Source organism: Chiloscyllium plagiosum, unplaced genomic scaffold (assembly GCF_037043375.1).
Source record: "Chiloscyllium plagiosum isolate Xiang-an unplaced genomic scaffold, Cpla_swu_hap1 HiC_scaffold_34, whole genome shotgun sequence".
Taxonomy (NCBI): domain Eukaryota; kingdom Metazoa; phylum Chordata; class Chondrichthyes; order Orectolobiformes; family Hemiscylliidae; genus Chiloscyllium; species Chiloscyllium plagiosum.
Window position 1 is genome coordinate 50710178 of NW_028270172.1, and position 8507 is coordinate 50718684.

At 40.6% G+C, this 8507-nt stretch overlaps 1 long non-coding RNA gene across 2 annotated transcripts in view; it reads left to right on the top strand.

The window, feature by feature from the left end:
- The window catches only part of LOC148141165 (uncharacterized), a 73855-nt gene extending 65651 nt beyond the window's left edge, over positions 1-8204 (top strand). For both annotated transcript variants that reach the window (XR_015752796.1, XR_015752797.1), the window contains 2 exons: positions 4100-4285; positions 8059-8204. This is a non-coding gene — a long non-coding RNA (uncharacterized LOC148141165). The remainder of the gene's footprint in view (positions 1-4099; positions 4286-8058) is intronic.
- Positions 8205-8507: the final 303 nt, after the last annotated feature.

An 8507-nucleotide genomic window follows, 5' to 3' on the forward strand; every position in this document is an offset into this window, starting at 1 on the left:
GTTTGGTTAAAGGATCAATCAAAAATCAGCATAATTTTGAGGTGAAAGTCAAAAGATTCAGAGGGGACTTGAGGTAAACATTTTTCACCCAGATGGTAATGGGGTCTGAAATGCACTATCTGGGAGGGTAGTTGAGGCAGGAAACTCACAACCTTTAATAAAGTACTTGGATGAGCACTTGAAGTATCGTAACATTCAAGGCTACGGGACTAGTGCTGGACAATGAGTCTAGAGTGTAGATTTAGTGTATTTTTGCCAGGACAGACTCAATTGGCTGAAGGGCCTCTTCTTTACTCTATGATTCCATATTACCACTACATCATCACCAACCCCACATTTACTCCTTAATAGCAATGAAAACTCGTGGTTTCACTTATTTTAATGCAAACTCTGGGACGATAATTCTCGGTGTCAAAATCAGAGATCTGATTCAGATTGTTAAATATGCAAAACATTTCAATGTCAGGAGCTGCAGTATGCACAGATAAGGTGCACTCAGCAATGTAGCATTTTTGTAAATTTCCTTTACATCCAACTTTGCAATCTATCAAACATTGTTCTATGACAGATATCATTCTTGATGCTGTTTTTCCTGTTGTAGATAAAAATGTGAAGATAAATTGCTGTGAGGCAAGATAAATGGTTTAAGAAGACTTTTGATGTTTTGCAGACAAGGTCTTTCAGGCAATCTTTTGTAAGTTGATATTTACTTAATGTGCTGCTTTACCAGATTATTCATTTGTCTTGTTGGATTTTGACTGATAAATAAATGTCATAGTTGTTATAAAATGTCTTCAATTTGACTGGTCAGTTGTTTTGATTTGAACTGGTCAACTTTCTGCAGTCTTCTTCTTTCAAAAGGGAATATTAATTCCAATTTAGAAATGTGATATTTTATATGCAAGCCAGGTAGAACTCTTTTTGCTCAATTAGTTTTATTAAACCATGCAAATTGTTCACTATTAATAAATTTATTTTTTCAATAGTGTAGTTGACATCTGCAAAGGTAGAATGGAGTTAACATTCTCATGTTTTTAATTTCAGGCAGATTCCATATTGTATCTATATAGAAAAAAGAATGATGCACATATATATTTAATATTACTGCAGATCTACCCATTTAATCAAAATATTCAAGCTACCATTAGTACCCTATATAAACAGTGAAACCAGCCTCTATAAAGAGTTAAGTGCACATTTCAGAGACAGTTTAGCTCATGGTTTGTCAGAGGATTTTCACTTTGTGGAACCTCACCTTATCTCTTTAAGCCATCTGCAGTGGATAAATTACAAAACATGGATTGTTTGACTTGTTTTATCTTTACCTCAGTGCTGTTGAAAGGAATCAGCTAATCATTCAATCTACCTTCACAGCAGATTTCCTATATTTTCAATATAGCAGTAATAGGATCTAATTTCAAATGTCTGTGCTACCTTATTCATACCACTATCTTGACTTCTTTCAGAGATGCAAGGCTGCAGTTTTCTTATGCTGCTTTCTCCAAAGCTAATTTCTTTTTTTTAGTAATGGCACTTGGAGATGATCAAATTAAAAATAGTAAACATGTTGGAATCTGCAGCAAAGCAGCTGGCAGCTGGCAGATTGCTTATCAACAACAATATCCTGACTATAAGATCACAATCAACGTGAGTGAGCAACAACTGAAGCAATGGCTGGACCAGCAGATTCATGCTTATTTAGAACAGATATATATACTACATTTTTGGCTGAAGTTTTGTGGATAGATAAGGATTCTCACGAAAAGGTGTCTTCTTTAAACCTTATCTACAGAAGTCATCAAAGCATATTGGGTCACATAATAGATGTCTTAATTGAAGGCCAAGATCTGGATGAACAGGGGTTATTTAAAAGTACTGCAACTGGAACCCTTAACACAAAGTGAAATTCAGACAGAAGATAGAATATAGCAACAACCCTATTAAGTGATTTAGAGAATCATGTAAAAAAATGTTGAGCACAAAGAAATGCACTCGTAAATTCATATGCGTAAACCTGTTCTATTAACCAAACTCCAGGCTAATGTTCTTGGGACATGGATTTGAATTCTACAATAGCAGATGGTGAAATTTGATTTCAATAAAAATCTAGAATAAGAAGCTAGCCTAATAATGATCATGTAATCACTATCATTTGTAGTAGAGGGCCGTCTTGTTTACTAACTTCTTGAGGGAAAGATGTCTGGCATACTTACCTAAATGTGATACCAGACCCATAATACTGTTGCTGACCCTTAACTGCCCTCTGAGCAATTAGTGATGGGCAATAATGCTGGCTTAGTTAGTGATGTCCACATCCCTTAAAAATACGTATATGTAAACACACATACATATCAAAAGATACATAGAAGATAAACATCAACTCACATATGCATAAACATACACAAATCTGTACACAGCCAACGCTTCAAGCTTTTGTGTTTATGGGGAACCTGGTCTTTGGTTCTTCCATACTGAGGCTCAGATTGGATTATTGTTCTATTCTGTATGCTTCATGCAAGATTGGACTGGACAAGAATGCATGATACAGAGTCAAAAAGCATGGTGCTGGAAAATCACAGCAGATCAGGCAGCATCTGAGGAGCAGGAATGTTTTGAGCATAAGCCCTGTGCTGTGCTTTTCCAGCGCCATGTTTTTTGACTCTGATCTCCAACATCTACAGTCCTCACTTTCTCCTAGAAAGCGTGATACCTCCACTTTGGTCCTGAAGAAAGGTTAACCCGAAATGTTGATTTGTCCACCTCATGATGCTGCCTGGTTTGCTGTGTTTGTCCAGCCTTCTGCTTATCTAACATGAATTCCAGCATCTACAGTTTTTTTTTGTCTCTAATAGATTAGTTTTTGGCACAAATGTCAGATTTTCAGCTTCCATTCATACCATTCCAGGTTAGACTAATGACGAAATGGCTAACTTTAAAAATAATCAGGGAAAACCTGCATATATTTGTTCATGAATTGCATAAAACCAATAGTAAATGGAATGGTGTTCTTTGAATTATTAAAGAGGAATCATTAAGATCATCAAATAGTTTATAGACCTTTGGAACTAGTTCCACCATGGGAATTTTCTGTTTTAATGTTAGCAATGTAAAAAAGGACGTTTAACTCTACAGGTGTCATCAACCACAGCAGTGTCAGCTGATCCTAATCTTTATTCATTAAAAGTAACTGTGAACATTGCAGATATTTCACAGGTGTCTATTTCTTGAATACACAGCCATTAATGAGGCTGAAGAGGGTATCTTCAGTGGAGATTTTACAGTTGCCAAGTCTATTCGTTTGGGGTAGTTGAGGAAAAAAGGTGAATTGAATGGTGTTTTTATGGTAGTGCATCGGGTTGTGAAGAACCATTTCCTAACGTTTACGTAGTTTCCCTGTTGAATGATGATCTTAAATTTTACATTGAGTATGGTGAATCTGCTTATTAAGGTTATGTCAATACTTTAGTGTGTGAAAAATAGCCTGTTTGTTGTTAGATTAGCAAGAGTAGCATAAGAAGTAACTTTTGTGGCTGGAACAAGATAAGGTCTCATTGATGCCAAGTTATGTTTTTTCATATAATAAAGGGCATTTGTACAGCTATGCCAGGAAAATGTTGTGTATGTTTCATGTGATGATTGGGAATATTATGGATGAGTTATGTAAAGGTATTCCTTTTATCTTCATGATGTTATGATGTTTCCATTTGGTCAGATTCATTTGTGTCTGCAAGTCATGTAATGAAGAAAATGGATGGTGAAGACAACAATGCAAGTAAAACAAAATTGGCTTTATGAATCTACAATGTTAGTTCATTGTTGCATTCTTGAAGAATATTTGTTTCTTATGCTAATTGCAAACTTCAGTATTTAGAAAACTGCCACAAGAATTGAATTTCATGGAAAAACAAATTAAACCATGCAATATAATTCCAGTACTCCAACAGAAAAGCCATGAAATGAAAAGTTATGTTAATATAATTAATTTATCTTGATGTAGTGACCCTTAAACTTCGCTGTGAGTGTTGTTAGATTTTTACTGAAACTGCTATACATTTACATTAAGTTATTAATAATTCTCTCGATCATCTGATTCTTCTAGGAATTGGGTAACATTGATGAAGTGACATGGTGGCTCAGTAGTTTGCACTGCTGCCTCAGTGCCAGGGACCTGAATTCAATTCCAGCCTGAGTCGACAGTCTGTATGCAGTTTGTGCGTTCTCCCTGTGTCTGCGTGGGTGTTCGTTGGGTGCTCAGGTTTCCTCCCACAGTCCAAAAATGTGCAAGGTATGTGGATTAACTGTGCTAAGTTACCCATAGTATTCAAGGATGTATAGTTTGGGTGGCAGGGATGGTGTTGGGGGCCGGTGAGTCTGGGTGGGTTGCTCTTCAGAGGACCGGTGGACTCAAGTGGCTACTTCCACATTGTACGGGTTCCATGATTTAAAGATACTTTGCCACATGGCATAATCTGTTAGTCCTTCAAACCTCTTACAAATGTCAAGTATGTGCAGGTTAGGTGGGTTAGCCATGGGAATTGTGGGTTAAAGGGTAGGGATGTGGGTCTGGGGAGGATGCTCTTCAGAAAGTCAATGTGGACTCAATGGGCTGAATAGCCTGTTTCCACATGGTCGGGATTCTGTGGAATATGCACACTTTGACAACTTGTGATGGTTTATTCTGCTGATACTGATTATCCAAGAGAAATAGTTCAGCTGTGCACTGCTGTTTTGCTAAAGTTACTGATGTTTCCAGTAATAGTAAAGTTAAAGGATGGAATCTAATAGAGCTTATAGGATATGGATTATGGCAAAATTTGTGTCTGAAATGTATAAGAAGTCCAGCAAGGGCTGTCTTAACTTAAGAATCAATTCCTGCATCTACAAAGTAGTGAGGTCACTTGCCAACTAAGGGAAATTATTGCTTCTAAATACCTTTATTAAAGCCACAACTCCCCTCACAAATGTTTAGTTTCCTATTTTAGTCAAGTTACATCACCAACTATTACTTCTACAAGGACACTGAATTCAGGGGCACCCATCCAGCTCATGGATTAGATAAAGCTGCATCTTTAGTATTTGTCTTATTAAAGCACTAACCTGGTTGCCCATTACATCCCTGCCTTACCTTGCCATTTTGTGCCTTGCCTCACAGCTGGAGATACAAGTCTCACAGTACTGCTACATTACCATGTCATTTAGAACAGACATAAAGCCAGGAAGCCTGTGATGGTTCAAAAATAGAAATTGCTGTGAAAACTTTGCAGACCTGGCAACATCTGTGCAGAGAAAGCAGAGTTGACATTTCTGGTGTTGTTCTGAAGAACAGTATTGTTCTGAGAAAGGGTCACTGGATCAGAAATGTTAACGCTGCTTTCTCTTCACAGATGCTACCAGACCTGTTGAGTTTTCCAACAATTTCTTTTTAGTTTCTAATTTCCAGCATCAATTCCCGGCACCCACCACCCTCTGTATAATAGCAAAATAACATATCTCATACACCTCCTTTAAAATGTTTCCCCTTCACCCTAAACCTGTGCCCCTGAGTATTTCAAATTTCCACCTGGAGGAAAAGACACCAACCATCCAGCTTATCTATGCCTCAAAACTTTACATACCTCTATCAGATTACCCCCTCAGCCTGACATTCTAGTGAAAACAACCCAAGTTTTCCAACTTCTGCTTGTAGCTAATGCACTCCAATCCAGGCAACATCCTGGTAAAGGAGCAGGAAAATCGACGTTTCGGTCAAAAGCCCTTCATCAGGAATACAGGCAGAGTGCCTGAAGGGTGGAGAGATAAATGAGAGGAGGGTGGGTGTGGGGAGAAAGTAGCAAAGAGTACAATAGGTGAGTGGGGGTGGGGATGAAGGTGATAGATCAGGGAGGAGGGTGGGGGAAGATAGCAAAGAGTACAATGGGTGGATGGGGATGGGATGAAGGTGATAGGTCAGAGAGGAGGGTGGAGCGGATAGGTGGAAAAGAAGATAGGCAGGTAGGACAAGTCATGGGGACAGTGCTGAGCTGGAAGTTTGGAACTGGGGTGAGGTGGGGGAAGGGGAAACGAGGAAACTGGTGAAGTCCACATTGATGCCTGGGGTTGAAGTGTTCCTAGGCAGAAGATGAGGCGTTCTTCCTCCAGGCGTCGGGTGGTGAGGGAGTGGCGGTGAAGGAAGCCCAGGACCTCCATGTCCTCGGCAGAGTGGGATGGGGAGTTGAAATGTTGGGCCACAGGGCGGTGTGGTTGATTGGTGCGGGTGTCCCAGAGATGTTCCCTAAAGCGCTCTGCAAGGAGGCATCCAGTCTCCCCAATGTAGAGGAGACCGCATCGGGAGCAACGAATACAATAAATGATATTGATGGATGTGCAGGTAAAACCTTGATGATGTGGAAGGCTCCTTTAGGGCCTTGGATGGAGGTGAGGGAGGATGTGTGGCGCAGGTTTTGCAATTCTTGCGGTGGCAGGGAAAGATGCCAGGATGGGAGGGTGGGTTGTTGGGGGGGCATGGACCTGACCAGGTAGTCATGGAGGGAACGGTCTTTGCGGAAAGGGGTGGGGAGGGAAATATATCCCTGGTGGTGGGGTCTGTCTGGAGGTGGCGGAAATGTCGGCAGATGATTTGGTTTATGCGAAGGTTGGTAGGGTGGAAGGTGAGCACCGGGGGGTTCTGTCCTTGTTACGGTTGGAGGGGTGGGGTCTGAGGGCGGAGGTGCGGGATGTGGACGAGATGCGTTGGAGGGCATCTTTAACCACGAGGGAAGGGAAATTGCGGTCTCTAAAGAAGGAGGCCATCTGGTGTGTTCTGTGGTGGAATTGGTCCTCCTGGGAGCAGATACAGCGGAGGCGGAGGAATTGGGAATACGGGATGGCATTATTGCAGGAGGTAGTGTGAGAAGAGGTGTAATCCGGGTAGCTGTGGGAGTCGGTGGGTTTGTAAAAAATGTCGGTGTCAAGTCGATCATCATTATTGGAGATGGCGAGGTCCAGGAAGGGGAGGGAGGTGTCAGAGATGGTCCAGGTAAATTTAAGGTCTGGGTGGAATGTGTTGGTGAAGCTGATGAATTGCTCAACCTCCTTGCAAGAGCACGAGATGGCGCCAATGCAGTCATCAATGTAGCGGAGGAAGAGGTGCGGAGTGGTGCCGGTGTAATTACGGAACATGGACTGTTCTACATAGCCAACAAAGAGACAGGCATAGATGTAACCCATATGGGTGCCCATGGCTACCTCTTTGATCTGGAGGAAGTGGGAGGATTCGAAGGAAAAATTATTAAGGGTGAGGACCTGTTCGGCCAAACGAATGAGAGGGTCGGTGGAAGGGTACTGTTGGGGACCTCGGAGAGGAAGAAACGGAGGGCTTGGAGGCCCTGGTCATGGCGGATGGAGGTATAGAGGGATTGGATATCAATGGAGGTGTAGAGTGATTGGATATCGATGGAGAAAGCTGTATTCCTGATGAAGGGCTTTTGCCCGAAACGTCGATTTTCCTGCTCCCCGGATGCTGCCTGAACTGCACCACTCTAATCCAGAATCTGGTTTCCAGCATCTTCAGTCATTGTTTTTACCACAGACAGCTGTGTGCCCAAGTCATTGAGTCGATTTAAGACTGAGATGGATCGGTTCTTGATTTGGTAAGGGAATCAAGGGTTAGGGGGAGAAGGCAGGAGAATGCATTGATTAACAGTCATGATCAAATGGCAGAGTGACTTGAGAGGCCAATAGCCTAGTTCTGCTGTCTTAGTCTTATTAAAGCCTAAGTAAGATTTTCACAGTATTAAGGCTGTTTAATCTATTTGGTCCATACAGAAAAAAAGGCTTTTACTCAAACATAATATATGTTTTATGTTTAATTATACTTGTCCTTGGATGGCTGTTCAAAAAAATAAACAATCATATAAAATATTAATATTTGGTTTACGTCTGAAAGTGATTGCACACTTTGCACTGCATTAAAATTTGCTTCAATTTGTCGAGGAATATTGTCTACATTTATTTCAGGATATTTTAGAAATCTAACCTTTTTAAGTAGTTAATGTAATTTTCTTATATCACACTCCACAGACAAGCTGTATATTCTTTGAGGAGATTCTTTGAGGAGCTGTATATTCTCTGCTCATTCCTGAAGAAGGGCCTGTGCCCGAAACGTCGAATCTCCTGTTCCCTGGATGCTGCCTGACCTGCTGTGCTGTTCCAGCAATAAAGTTTCAACTGTATATTCTTTGCACGCATATTCATGATTCTCTAGTATCCTCACAATTCATTGCTTCTGTAATCATCATGCTTTGAAATTCAAGTGAATGAAACCAGAAAACATTTTTAAATCCTGTGAAGGAACAGAGAACCTGACACTACCTTTTTCATACATTCAACCTAAAAATATTCTTACCAGAGAAATTGCTGCTCTTCTCATAAAAACAAATAGATTAAGAGGAGATCTAATCAAGGTGTTCAAAATAAGGAAAACGTTAGATAATGCTTTGCATTTGTCAAGGTGGCATGGTGGCTCAGTG